Source organism: Triticum dicoccoides, chromosome 3B, assembly GCF_002162155.2.
Source record: "Triticum dicoccoides isolate Atlit2015 ecotype Zavitan chromosome 3B, WEW_v2.0, whole genome shotgun sequence".
In the NCBI taxonomy this organism is placed as follows: domain Eukaryota; kingdom Viridiplantae; phylum Streptophyta; class Magnoliopsida; order Poales; family Poaceae; genus Triticum; species Triticum dicoccoides.
Window position 1 is genome coordinate 799,227,491 of NC_041385.1, and position 15,201 is coordinate 799,242,691.

At 50.4% G+C, this 15,201-nt stretch overlaps 1 pseudogene; it reads right to left on the bottom strand.

Annotated features, from left to right (window-relative positions):
- Positions 1-1,484: 1,484 nt before the first annotated feature.
- LOC119280079 lies at positions 1,485-4,526 on the bottom strand (annotated as a pseudogene).
- Positions 4,527-15,201: the final 10,675 nt, after the last annotated feature.

Below are 15,201 nucleotides of genomic sequence, written 5' to 3' on the forward strand. Positions count from 1 at the left end.
TAAGGAGGAAATCTGAAGGTGTATAAGTTAAACACAAATCTCTAGATACATGCAATAATAAGTTTTCTTTATACATTCCATTCTAATTACACATGGGAAATACGGATGAGGTGCCTGATGTCAGCTGCAATCACAGATCTAAGAATCACCTTTTTAAATGTTATTGATAAAATTGTCAAAGAGTAACTGTGTGACCCACTATGTAGAAAGTGTAAGAACGACACACCTAGAATTAACCCTGAATGTTATCAAGTTCAGGTATTACCATTATTGTATATAGATTCAAGCAGTGTGCTGTAGAGGTTTGTGAAGCAGTAGCATAGGATAGATTTTCTTTACCATATGGTTCAAATCACCACTGCATGAAATAAGAACATACCCATTACTTATGTAAAATCCTACAGGAGAGGAAGGACGTTTACCAGACTGAAGTTGTTATTCTGCGAACTTATGTTGACACAAACTATTGACTGGGTCTCTGGCTTGGTGCTACCTGTATGAGGTACTCCCTTATGGTGTTATTGGTGCCATTTTTATTGGCTTGCTAGTATTGTGGTACATATTCAGTTAATCATGCAGAATTATAGGAATATAGGTAAGACTGAAGTATGTGTTCATCTGGATGCCTATAGACAGAAATATGTGTCCATCTGGAAGCCTATAGACGCTAAACAATATTTTAGTGATCTTGGATGCTATCACCTACATAGGCTTTTTTCCCGTAATAGTGTGCTTCCAGTTTTCTTTTTCATGGACGTTCAGATAGTATTTCATCTAGCTCTTCCAATTTGTTGGTTCATGGATGGCCAGATGGTATCTCACCTAGCTGGCCTGCTTTCAAGTATCAGTTTGCTAAACAGGCAAATGCCTCTGCAATTTTCGCTAACACTTATAATACATCAATTGGTTTCTTATTGTTGAAATTTGAAGACCTATGAATTAGGAGAATGTCCTTTTTATAGGATGCCTATACTTAGAGGCTTATAGTTGAGTATTTTCTAACGTGGTGCAAATTTTGTGTTGTTCTTATGGCCCATAGTCATATGTAAAGTATTCCAATACATTTCCACAGATCAGTTTTTTTTATTCTTCATGTAACACATGTTCATGTCCAATCGGGGATGGATTCAAGTGGTGCTGGGACATTACAGAGATGAAGCTCATTATATATGGAGACAGGTTTTGAATTGGGGTTTGATTCGGATGTAAATTGCACTACGACTACATCACAAAGACAAACCCAGCCGGAGAATTAATACCTTAGTTCTAAGAAGATAACAAAACTAGATGTATCTTTACTTGTATGAATTACTTCGCCATGAATCAAGTCTTGGACGACTTACCAGATATTTTTAAAAAACTAAATAGCTTATCATTCCTTATGGCGCAGCGTGCCACCGCGCACTACCTGCTAGTACTACATGAGAGATGATAGGTAGCACAGGACGAGAGCACAAACCGGACGTCACAGGCGATGTCTCAGTTATATATATACATCTTGACACAATAAATCTATGTGTGCATGCATATGGACGTGCATGCCTTCCATGGACGAGCGGAAGGAATCAATCATCAAACTGGACGGCGGAGCTGTACACGGCGTCGGGCTTCCAGTTGACGGGGATGACCTGGTCTGCCACGAGCGACCTGCCGGACCCGTTGGTGACACGCAGCGAGAAGGGCCCGCGCAGCGAGCGGCGCGTGTCCAGGCGCCAGATGGAGCCCCACGAATGCCTCATCGGAACCCAGGGCCCCGTCGGCTCGCCGTCGTCAATGGGGTCCACCTGCGCCACGTCGCCGTCACCATTCCCGTACTCCACCAGGATCGCCAGGTAGTTCGGGTTCGAACCATTCTCCACGTGGAACGTCACGGACAGCCCCGTGTATTCGCACGGCACCCTCTTGAACTGCATGTCGATGATGCCGGCGTGGCGGAGCTCGTCGTTGCAGCCGTCGGTCCTTGGCCATGGCGCCAAAGGCGGTTCCGCTGAGGTCGAAGTGGTAGCGGGCCACGGGGTAGTAGTTCATGTCCGTGATGATCACTGTCTCGGAGACGCCGGAGCACGCCGGGTGAGCCTTGCGCACGCATCTTATCTGCACGCAAACACAATAGAACGCAGTGTGAAGCAACTGCAATGCCGGCTTTGACCTGGTAGCAGGTGTTGTTGCCGCGGCCTCGCCTTGCCTCTCTCTCGCTGCACCTCCGGCTCGTTCTCTCTCTGACACAACGAAGAAAAAGATGAAGGAGGATGAAGGATGCTGGACACAGGTGTTTTCCGAGCACGTACTCCGCCCGCCGCACGAACGGCGTTGTATTCCACGAGCACGAACTCATTCACCCCAGACTACATTCCTACAACACCTTGACGCACACACCCGCGCTTTCTTCAAACATGAACAGCCCAGCCGGCTTTGTAGTGCAGCAGCTACGCAACGCCCAAGTCTCCACCGTGCATGCACCCACGCACACCTAGCCTGCATGCGAGGATCCGCTCGGCCAGCATGCATGACGCGCACAACACGGATGACTCGGCCAGCTCCACATCGCTCCTAACAGCTAACTACTACGACCATCTAGCTAGCTAACTCACACACATCTACTTATCCATCTAATGCATGCACGCATGACTAGTCAATCCACTAACCAATTAACTACATGCATCAAGATTAGTACTAACATTTTTCCTCCCAATCTTGACTTGCCGTCCCCGAAGTTGTTGCAGCTTCCGTCGTCGATGTCGTCACGACCGTGACCCAGCCCGCGGACCCGACCTGGCGCACCGACGCCGGTCGCACCGTGCTTCGTCACGACCCCGGTGACATACGCCGAGCTCCGTCTCCGCCGACGACACATGCCTGGCGTCCCTCCGCGCCCCGCACGTCCCGAGCGCATCCGACGAGCCTGATCGCACCAGTGCGTCCCACACGTCCCGCGCGCATCTGAAGCGCCCGACGAGCCCGACAGCACCAGACGCTCACCGCGTGCCGCCTCCGCGTCCGCCATGGCAGCCGCCAGTGACAAACGCCAGAAGGATGTAGCCGAACTCGAGCACGGACTCGAGCACCACGGTGACATACGCCTCCTCCCAACGTCAACTGCACGCTCGTACGCACGCCCGTGGTCCCGACGCGCCCGACGCGTCCAGTGCACACCCATAACACGCACCGCTCGCGCCCGGCTCGCCGCCGCGTCTTATTGCCCTGCACCGCCGCGGCCTGAACCGCAGCACAACACCTCCATGCCGCCACGCCGCGCCACCGCGCAGGTCCACCGGGGCCGCCACAACTCCGTGCCACGCGCCTCCACGGTTGTCGAGCCGAGCCGCCGCGACCTCTGCGCCACCATGCAGGTCCTCCGCGACCTCCTCGTCTCCGATACCACCGTGCTCTTCGCGCGCACGACATCACACCACACAGCCGCGGACTCGCCACGCGTTGCCGTCACCACGCGCTCGCCGCGCGCCCCAGCCGATGCCTCCATGTCAGCCGCGCACGCCGCGTCCGCCGCGGCCACCGCTGCCTCCTCGCCGCGCCGCGCACCTCTATAGACTGACACACGGCCCGGAGCTTCACCGCGCAGCCGCCGGCGAACGCCGCCACGCCTCCGACACGGCAAGCACGCCCAAGACACCAAGCTCATGATACCAATTGTTGTTGCCGCGGCCTCGCCTTGCCTCTCTCTCGCTGCACTTCTCGTTCGTTCTCTCTCTGACACAACGAAGAAGAAGATGAAGGAGGAAGAAGGATACTGGACACAGGTGTTTCCCGGAGCACGTACTCCGTCTGTCGCACAAACGGCATTGTATTCCACGAGCACGAACTCGTTCACCCCAGACTACATCGCTACAACACCTTGACGCACACACCCGTGCTCTCTTCCAACATGAACAGCCCAGCCGGCTTTGTAGTGCAGCAGCTACGCAACACCCAAGTCTCCACCGTGCATGCACCCACGCACACCTAGCCTGCATGCGAGGATCCGCTCGGCCAGCACGCATGACCCGCACAGCGCGCATGACTCGGCCAGCTCCACATCGCTCCTAACAGCTAACTACTACAACCATCTAGCTAGCTAACTCACACACATCTACTTATCCATCTAATGCATGCACGCATGACTAGTCAATCGTACTAACAGCAGGAGCCGCATCCCTTGCCGTCTTTGAAGAGGGCTCGTTTCCGCACGACGTAATGGCGTTGAACGGCGGCAGGTTCACATTCTTGAACCCGCACGCGCCACCGTACGTTGTCGTCCGGCCCGGCGCCACGGGGGCGCCGTACCAGGTGGCCCTGGCGTCCAGCCAGCCGCCGAAGGAGCCGTTGGTGCTGCCCGAGCCGGAGCCTGGACTGGGAGTAGCGGGCGCGGGTGGAGGTGTAACGGGGTCGGGGCTGGGGGTAGCGGGGGCAGGCGTAGGCGTAGGTGTGGGAGCAGGTGTAAGTCCAGGGCAGCCGCAGCAGCCATCGGCGGCGAGCAGGCAGAGGAGAGCGACCGCGACGGCATAGGAGGAGGAGGAGGTCGCTGCCATGGCTCGCTTGCTTGCTGGTCTCGCTGGTTACTGATTGAAGGCCCTACTCTGGTGGTTAATGCCGTTGGGGAGCTTGCAAATTTATAGGCCAGCAGCTTAAGTGCTAGGGAGCGTCTTCTTGGTGTACCACTCGAGATCAAAAGGAAGGACAGAATGAATGGAGATGATCGGCGGGTGGAGAAGCGGACGAGGAGCCATGATTGGCAGTCTAGCTTGGGCCTTACTGGTTCACATGTGCATGGAGGGAGCCACTCAACCGGCTGCTTACACCCTTGCCCGTGTGTTGTGGCAAATTTGACCATTTTGACCTACGGACGAAATCAATTCACGGAATGAACTCACCGTGAAACTATTTCACAGCCCTAACCTTTTTGTGTAGCGCCCGCCATGACGGCGCCACACCCTACTGTGCCGCGCCTAGCACGGGGGCGTTGCACACCAGTCCACCGTGGCAGCCCCTGGGCCCGCACCCAGCAGTGCAACACCTCCGGGCTAGGCGCCACACATCTAATGTGCAGCGCCCAGCCCGTAGGCGCTGCACGGTGACTTAGATGCCAGCCGCCCGCTCCCCCTCCCCCACCCCACCCATTCGTTCGGTTTTGAAGTAACAGAAGCAGCGGCGCGGCGGGTTCCTCCTCTCCCCCTCTCAATCCCCTCTCCCAAATCCTTCAGATCCGACGATTTGGTCCGTGCATTTCTTCACCAATCCATCCTAGAAGGTACTCTCTTCCGATCCCCTTCTTTCTATCCATAGAAAATATGATATTTTGAAGATTTGGGGAATCCTTGTTTGATTAGATTAGATTTGAATCTTGCATGTATTAGAACTTTGCATGTATTGATTTGTTTGATTGATTTGGGGAACCCTTGTTTGTTTGATTTGTGGAACCCTAGTTTAGTTTATGGAAGAGTTATTTTTATGAAGTAGGCATAGTTTATGGAAAAGTTATTTGTATGAAGTAGGCCTAGTTATTTGTGGAACCCTTTTTTATTAGTTATGTTTGATTTGATATGGTTGGATACATAGATTGGTATGGTTGCATCTAGTAGGCCTACTTTAGTTTTTCTGTATTCAAAAGATAATCGTGTTGACAAGAAAGCTTTCTTGCAAATTGCTAGGATGGTTTGGCTTCTCAATGATCATTGGGATCTACAACACCGGTCGTACGCTATGTCGGTGAAGCAGCAGGTAATAATGAAAGTTGCCGGTGTTATGAATTTTGTGTTTTTTTTTCAAACACATACCCCCCATATGTAATGATTTGTTTGTTTGCTTGTAGGAGCTTGCACCTCTGAAGCTTCGGGCTCATGGGGTCAACCTTGGGTGGATGCGCTATGATGAGCGGTACACGCCATATGTTAGGGAGACAGGACTTCTCCCTTTCATTCAGTTGGTCAGCAGGTCGACGCCACCCAACAATGCTCCAGCACTCACCGCGCTTATTGATCATTGGAGGCCGGAGACACACACTTTCCATCTTCGGACCGGGGAGATGACCGTGACGCTCCAGGATATAGCTATGATCACCTATCTTCCTATCGATGGGAATCCTCTATGTATGAGCACCGATTCTGATGGGTGGCGCGAGCAAATGCTTGCCCTTATCTGATGGGTGGGAACTTGTACTTGTACTTCCGTGGGTTCTCATCCGCTATTTGTGCATCGGTTTCCATTGAGTACTTTACAAAGTACGCATTCATCTTGTCAAATGTGTATTGAACTATTGCCATCACGGGTAATCCACGTGCACCTTTGAGCACCCTATTGAAGCATTCTGCCATATTGCTTGTCATTTGACCGTATCTCCGGCCATCTTCATCAAAGGCACGTGCCCACTTGTTTCGGTATTGAATGTGCGTATTGAGAAAGTCTTGACCCCCGGCATCAAGTTTTTTGTGTGCGAGCAATTTGTGGTACAAAGTGGCGAAGCGCTTCTCGGAGAAATCAAGACAACAATCTTGAAGATCATCGGCCAGCTCCTTAAGGCCACATGCCCTATAGAAGTTCGAACAAAAGTGCCTCATGCACCATAGATGGTGCAACGGAGCATGCCCGGGAATGTCAATCTCCACCGCGTTAAGAATTCCTTGATGCCGATCCGATATGACACAAATTTCCCTTTGAGCGGGTAACACCTTCGTCCTCAAAAGATGCAGAAACCACTCCCAGTTGTCATTGTTTTCCACCTCAACCAAAGCAAATGCCAATGGCAACACCCGGTTATTGGCATCACTTGCTATCGCAACCAACAAGGTGCCCTTGTATTGTCCGGTCAAGAACGTGCCATCAATTGCGATTACCGGCCTACAATGTTCGAAGGCCCTCACACATTGCTCGAACGCCCAAAAAGCACGGCCAAATACTCTGACTTTCCTTCCTTCATGAACCGTTGTTTGGTGCCCATGAGGCTCGACCACATGAACCATGCCTGGGTTTGTCGCGGCCATGGCTAACAACAACCTAGGGATTCGGTTGTATGCTTCCTCCCAAGTACCATACAACATCTTAAATGCGGCTTGCTTCGCCTTCCATGCCTTGCCGTACTTCACCTTGTAGTGAAAGATGGCTTTCACAAGGTCAATGACATGTTGGACGCTCATTGTTGGAAGTGTGGATATTGAGTTGGAGAGCCTGTAAGCGATGAACTCGGACGTGAGTTGTTTGTGGTTTTGGGACACAATCTTGCCATCCACCCTTTTGCCTTGGCACATGTGAGTTGGCACACAACTCACTACGTGCCAAGTGGGACCTCCTTTCCATGGTCTTGCACGCACAATCCATGGACATATTTCATCTTCACATGCACATGCAACCGTGTAGCGCACTTTGACGTCCAAGTGCACCACCTTATGTGGACGATAATGCGTAACCGAGTAGTTGTCGAGCCACATCTTCAATTCCAAGAAGGTGTCGAACTTAGAACCTTTAGCAATGCGGTTCTTGTCGTCTCCCAAATCACGATGAGAGCTTGGCCTAACCCCAAGAGGTACACATTGGCCACCATCTACCACGGCTTCATCCGCGAGACTAACATCCTTGAACAATGTAGTCCGATGATCCCGACCAAATACCTTCTCGAAAGCTTCGGCCTCCTTCACCGTGAACCGCTCCGCATCAACTTGTTCATCGGGACCATCGTCATCCGAGTCCGATGCATATGCACGGGAAAAGGGATGGAAGGGTCCATTGTATCTTGCAAGTGATATTTGTCGAGATCACCCACATTGTTGTCATGGAGATCAACTTCATTGTCATCGTCCGGATACTCATCATTGTCCTCTTGCAAAGCTTCATCTTGGTTGTTTGTAAACGGGCTCAATGTTGGCCTCACTTCTTGGATCAAAAGAGGTTCAACAATTTCATCTCGCTTCAAGGGCGTTGGGCTACTAGCAACCAAAGGGGAGGGGTTCCGGTTCAAGTCCAAATGCAAACTTGAATCAACCTTCTTCGTTGCAAATAACTCAAGAGCCTTGTCTAGTGATTCGGCCACCGTCTCCTTGTATGCAACCCAACATTGCTCCGAGTTGACACGCATTGTCTTCCAACGGATGTGCATTCCAAAACCAACATTATGCCTTCCCTCCAACTCTATGATATCACTAGGGTCCGTCCAATTCAAATCTTCCCTAACTTGTTGCAAGAGCTCCGCATAGCTAGGACTACTATCAAACACCATGTCAACCTCATCCGTGTCCGGTTCTACACTGCCTTTCAAAAAGGCGTCCTTGTCCCCATGATGAACAAACACACATGTTCTTCCCATCCCTATAAGCATTCCAATAACACAAGGTAACATTGCTTCCATGAGTACTAATACAAGGAATAACATGGAATATAAACCCTAATATATATATATAAAACAACAACCCTAACCCTAACCCTAACCCTAACCATAACCATAACCATAACCATAACCCTAGCCCTAAACCTAACCCTAGCACCAACATAAGAACACCCATAAGAATAACCCTAGCATACTAACAAAGCCTAACCATAGAAATTGGCAAACAAACATCTCACATTTCCATGCAAATCTCTAGATCCAAACAAAACTAGGGTTTCCCCAAACTAGCAACAAATGAGCAATGGGAACTTTACTTGGATCAAAACAAGGGGATCGGAGAATATTACCTTGAGGGAGGGTTTGACTTCGAAATCCACAGACAAATTCTTCAAATTTGCAAGATTTGGGAGAGGATTTGAGAGGGGGAGAGAGGGAGAGAGGGGGCAAAGCTCGGGGAGGAGAGTGGGAGATTGTGTGGTGTGGGGGTGGGGGGGGGCAGCCAAGTGGCTGGATAAGTCACAGTGCAGCGCCTACGCGCTAGGCGCTGCACTTTACAAGTGTGGCCCCTACGGGCTGGGCGCTGCACATTACATGTGTGGCGCCTAGAACGGAGGCGTTGCACTGCTGGGTGCGGGCCCAGGGGCTGCCACGGTGGACTGGTGTGCAACGTCCCCGTGCTAGGCGCTGCACAGTAGGGTGTGGCGCCGTCGTGGAGGGCGCTACACAAAAAGGTTAGGGCTGTGAAATAGTTTCATGGTCAATTCATTCCGTGAATTGATTTCGTCCATAGGTCAAAATGGTCAAATTTGCCGTGTGTTGTAGGGTGGAACCCTAGATGGAGATCTTTCACAAATTGGAGGCGAAATCCCCAAGAACACGAAGAACACGAAGAACACAAGAGAGGAGAAACACTCAAATTGACTAGATCCAAGCACACATATGCTAGATCCAAGAACACACAAGAGGTCACAATGATCCAAGAACGACAAAGGAAAGATACAAAGTACTAGTTCATCCCAATCCTATGAGGAGAGAGGTCTTGATGATCCTATGACGGGGATCCTTCTCCAAGAGGAGGCCTTGATATCCACATGTGGATCTTCTCCCATAGGAGGTCATGATCTCCATGAGGAGGAAGATGAGCAAAGCTCTCTCTTTGTCTATCAAATACTTTGCTCCCCCCTCTAATGAGCTAGGTGGGGGTACTTATAGTTTTGAGATGAAATAAGAGAGGAGGGTGGATACAAGGGCAAAGCCCCAAAGAGCCACGCAGGCTCTCGGAGTGGTGCGGGCACCCGGGGTCAAACCGGCCGGGCACCCGGACCGGTCAGGGGCGCCTGTTGGAGGAGGACCGGGCACCCGGGGGTCCAATGCCCGGGCACCCGGGGCGGGGCTAGTGGCTGGCGCGGGGTAGGCCGGGCACCCGAGGTGAGCTGGGCTGGTTCAGGCAGGAGGCCGGGCACCCGGGGTGTGGCCCAGGCCCTGGCTGGGCGAAGGCCGGGCACCCGGGGCCTTGGGGCAGGGCACCCGGGCCAGGCTGGGGCGACGCCCAGGCGGTGGCCGGGTACCCGAGGGCGACACGATCGGGCACTCGGGGTGACCAGGGGACTTGGTCCCTCCTGCGGCTTCGTGTCCGGGAACTCCATCTCCACGCACGTCTCGGTGCTTTCCTCCTTCTCCTTCCTTGATGAGTGCACGAGTCTCCCTCCTAGGTTCCTCATGGTCAAGTCCTTGATACCTACGAAGGCACAACAAATCCATTTGAGGTAGAACCCGATTCATATGCGATTCCGAACGAGACTCGAAGAGGAAATAATTGACCTTGTTCTCGATGGCGCGTGCACGACCTCTTGTCAACGGTCCTCTTCGTCCTTGCGGTGGTGGTGAGCCGTCCATGGTGATGGTCGAGGGATGCTCCGCATCATCTCCCCCCCTTGGGAGAGATCCGTCCACGGATCGTGGTCGTCATCACGATGGGAAAGAGAGGGCGTCGCCGTGTAGAAGTTGACAACCACCAAGCACTTATCAAGTTGAAGCTCGAAATGGGCACTCTCCAATGTCGCACCGTCTAGTGATTCCTTCAAAAGGAACAAGTAGAAAAAACACTTGGAAAAACAAATGCGGTTAGCGTTTGAGCAAAACCGAGCATTCAAGAGGTGATTCACCAAAGAAGTGTCGTCATCAAGCATAGCATATGGTGTGACAAGGGAGTGTGGCATGACATGTAAGCACATAAATTGGGCACATGGAAAAGCATCATGGAAACAATCATGCAAAGGTGAGGTAAAGATGCTAATATGTGGGACAAGGAAACAAGCATCTACCTGAATGTTGTAGCAAGCATGCATAAGACTCTCAATGAATGGTCTATGGTAGGCATTAGAGTCATTCACAACACCCAAGAAGATGATATGACTAAACACATGCGTCAAGTGCAAGACAATCCAAGCATAATGTGCATAGGGTGTAGTGAAAATTGAGTGGCACTCAACACAATAGAAAGAGCAATTGTTCATCATGTGTGAGGCAATCAAGGCAAGCATGTAGCAATCAATGGGACATGGCACATGAGAATGCATAGAAATCAAGTCGTGTCAACTAGTGGAGCGAAAATGCAACACACTAGAGGAAATCATGGCAATCATGTCATGTGGACAAATAATAGATATAGGAAATGCACATGACATATCGCGAGCATGAACGCAAAGCAAGATTGTAGTATCATCATAGGAATGGGTCATAGGTAGAACATGGCAATAACAAGCAATATCTCCACCAAGCTTGCAAATACACATACAAGTAGTAGAATCAATCATCATGTGTATAATGCAAAGCATGGGTCACAAATGCATGGCAAATGCATAGGAATGAGAATATCATGCAAAGTGAACATGGCAAGATGGGCATAGAAGAAGTAATGGACCATAGCCCATAGCCAAATGAGGGCCATGTAGAAGAAATGTGCGAAGTCTTTGCGCGAAGGGAACAGTGGTAAGGACAATCCACGGGGTCCCAAATCATCATCGCTCTCTAGAGCTCGTTTCGTCAACTCATGGTATTGCGAGGTTGATGAGGTAGAATGCATACCTACACAAAAGAGACACAAACCAAAGAAAGTGTGTGCGTGGTAAATGTACACATCATCCATCATGATGTGTATGTGCATGTGTGAGCTAGTACAAGGTAAGCATCGCTCAAAGAAATTTGATGCATGGTATACGAACATGTCATCCATCATAAAAGAATAGTTGTTATGTATGACACGAAGGGGACCCAAATTGAGAAAGCAAGTATATGGCACATCACTAGCATGTTTATTTATGGGGAGCATATGGTGCACATAGGTATTGGGATCATGCAATGGATAGGATGGATCAAAATCTCCTAAAATGTATGAGGAAACTATGGGGGTGTCCTCATGAGAAATAGTGGAAACATCATATGGAGAAAATGGAGAACATCCAAAACAATGCATATCCGAAGCTAGGTGGTCATGGCATGACATATGAGATAAATGATGCAAAGGGAGCATATCAATATCATCACAAGAAAAACAAATGCCAATAACCATGGGCTTGCCATCTATGTCATAAGTGCAAATTGGGTTCATTTTAAAGGCATATTGAAAGTGCGTTACGTCGACTAGAGGGGGAGGGATGTCAGTGTCAAAACCGGCGGATCTCGGGTAGGGGGTCCCGAACTGTGCGTCTAAGGCTAATGGTAACAGGAGGTGGGGGACATGATGTTTACCCAGGTTCAGGCCCTCTCGATGGAGGTAATACCCTACTTCCTGCTTGATTGATCTTGATGATATGAGTATTACAAGAGTTGATCTACCACGAGATTGTAGAGGCTAAACCCTAGAAGCTAGCCTATGATTATGATTGTTGTTGTCCTACGTACTAAACCCTCCGGTTTATATAGACACCGGAGGGGGCTAGGGTTACACAGAGTCGGTTACAGAGAAGGAGATCTACATATTCGAATTGCCAAGCTTGCCTTCCATGCAAAGGAGAGTCCCACCCAGACACAGGACGAAGTCTTCAATCTTGTATCTTCATAGTCCAATAGTCCAGCCAAAGTATATAGTCCGGCTGTCCGAGGACCCCCTAATCTAGGAATCCCTCAGTAGCCCCTGAACCAGGATTCAATGACGATGAGTCCGGCGTGTAGATTGTCTTCTACATTGCAAGGCGGGTTCCTTCTCCGAATACTTCATAGAAAATTTTGAACACGAGGATCGTGTCCGGCTCTGCAAAAAAAAATCCACATACCACCGCAGAGAGCACAATATTCCACAAATCTAATCTGCTGACAGCTTTTTTATAGCGTGATCACGCCATGCCCCGGTCATTATTTGAACCATTTTTCAACCAGCCACTACACATATTGCGAGGCGGTTTCCTTGGCACGTCTTGTCGAAGCAGAGATCGTGTCCCCTTATCACGGGATTCTCATTAATACGGGTGTGGGTAACCCAACCGCGCCATCAATCGCGTCGCTTGGGGAATAAGCGATTTTACGGGGCAAGTGGGGAGGCGCACAATTTCTACCGCCTTTATAAAGAGATAAGGATTCCACTTTTTCACCCACGCCTTCTTCTTCCCCTGCTCATCTGTTCTCGCACGCTCGAGCTCCAGCGCCCAAGTTCTCACCTTCTCCACAAAGCCACTCAAACATGTCCAGAGCGGAAGGCAAGGGGATGGTCTCCTCTGTTATGGAGGAGGACATTACGAAGCTCTGGGAAGATGGATACTTGGCCGCAAACATTGCGCACCTGCTCCCAGACGCAGGGCAGATCGTCTCTACTCCAGAACCCCATGAGAGGGTCGTATTTCTTGCCCACTTCATCCGCGGACTGGGATTCCCCCTCCACCCATTTGTTCGCGGGCTCATGTTCTACTACGGGCGGGATTTCCACAATCTGGCCCCCCAATTTCATCCTCAACATCTCGGCGTTTATCATCGTGTGTGAGGCCTTCCTCCGCATCAAGCCCCACTTCGGCCTATGGCTGAAGACCTTCAACGTGAAGCCGAAGATAGTGGTCAGCCAGAAAGCGAAGTGCGGACGCGCCATGGTGGGAAAGATGCCCAACGTCATTTGGCTCGAAGGCTCCTATGTGGAGACCATGAAGGGGTGGCAATCGGGGTGGTTCTACATCACCAAGCCGCGCGACGCCAACTGGGCGACGGTCCCCAAATTCCGAACCGGCATCCCCATGCGGCTCACCTCCTGGAAAAAGAAGGGGTTAGCCTGGGGTGCACCGGCGGAGCTGACCGGACTCCAGAACTGTGTCAAAAATATGATAAGCAAGAAGATCAAGCTTGTCAACATGGTCCAGGTCATGCTCTTCCGCCGGATCCTCCCGTGTCAAAGACGGGCATTCAATATGTGGGAGTTCGATTCGGTGAAACACCAGACGCTGTGAGAGCTCTTCGATACGACGCACAAAGACATCTAGAAGGTGTTGTTCAAGGCCTCCGAAGTACCTCCTCCCACTACCGAGGATCGCGGACTCAGCGCAAAGCGCCCCACCAATCCGGTAAGATCTCTATTTTTCACAAGATGTACCTTTCCCCAGTATATTCGTGCCAATTTTAACAGGACTGGGTAGCGACAGCGGAGCGGATCGACTGTCCAGCTCCACTACCTGAAGATCCGGCAACGGCTCTCTTGACAGAGATGCTGTTTCCGGCGCCTTATGAGGTGCCGGAGAAGAAGGCCAAGAAGAAGGCCACGGGGACTAGGAAAGGTCTCCGGCGCAAGGTGGTGTCGGACTCATCGTTCGAAGACAGCGAGGCACACTCCTCCAATAAAAACGAGGAGGAGGAAGAGGAAAACCCTCTCCCCCAAACCGAGGGGGAGAAGAAAAGGAAGGCCACCCCGTCTGGGGAGGCCGAAGGTCCAAGAAGGGAAGGACCCTCCCTCCGGACCACTCCACAACAGCCGCCTATAGCGACGAGGAGTGGCTGCCCAGGGACAAGCCCCTGGCGAAGTCGTAAGTATCCAGATACTATAATTATTCCAGCATGTTTTGCTTTCTTGCTTCTTATCATGTTAAATATGATCATGCAGTCCGTCCAAAGCCCGCATCGACTTATCCTCCTCGGATGGGTCTTTGAGCACGTCGGCGATGAACAGCGATTCGCTCCTGACGGCCACAACCCCCCGGCCTGCGGACGACCCCGAGGTGTTGTCTCAGAGGATACCGGGTCGGGTTTGAGGTTCGAATTCCTCAGGGCTATCATGTTCCTCACTGTGGCAATCCGCACTGGCGAATTCCTAACTCCTCAGTCAGAACAAATTCCTCAGAGACCAGAAGATCTTCATTTCTATCACTAAATAAATTGACTGAACTGATATGAGATTTCCAATGGCTTCACTCGAAGGATTGGGTAGGTGTAGGATTTTGAGATGAGCATCAATTGAAAATCAGTTTCCTTAGTATTACCTCGACCCCCTTTAACAGTATGGTGTTTCCTATGACTCAAGAAAGAGAAAATGAAACTACGAAAATAAAAGTCTTCATGCTTCAGATTCCTCGCATGAATATCGAAGTCTTCAAGGTCAAACCAATTTCTTCACGTTCAAGGTCTTCAGGAGAACCAAAGTCTTCAACTGAAGACATTCATTTTTAGGGGTCAACTTTCACTATAAATATCAAACTCCTCATTGACTTATAGAGCCTATGTACACTCACAAACATATGAGTCCCTTAACCTATAAGTCTTCAATACACCAAAATCACTAAGGGGCACTAGATGCACTTACAATCTCCTCCTTTTTGGTGATTGATGACAATATAGGTTGGATAAACATATGAATTGAAAGTACTCAATATTGAGGAATTTGATTGCAAGATATAGAAGAACTCCCCCTGAAGATGTGC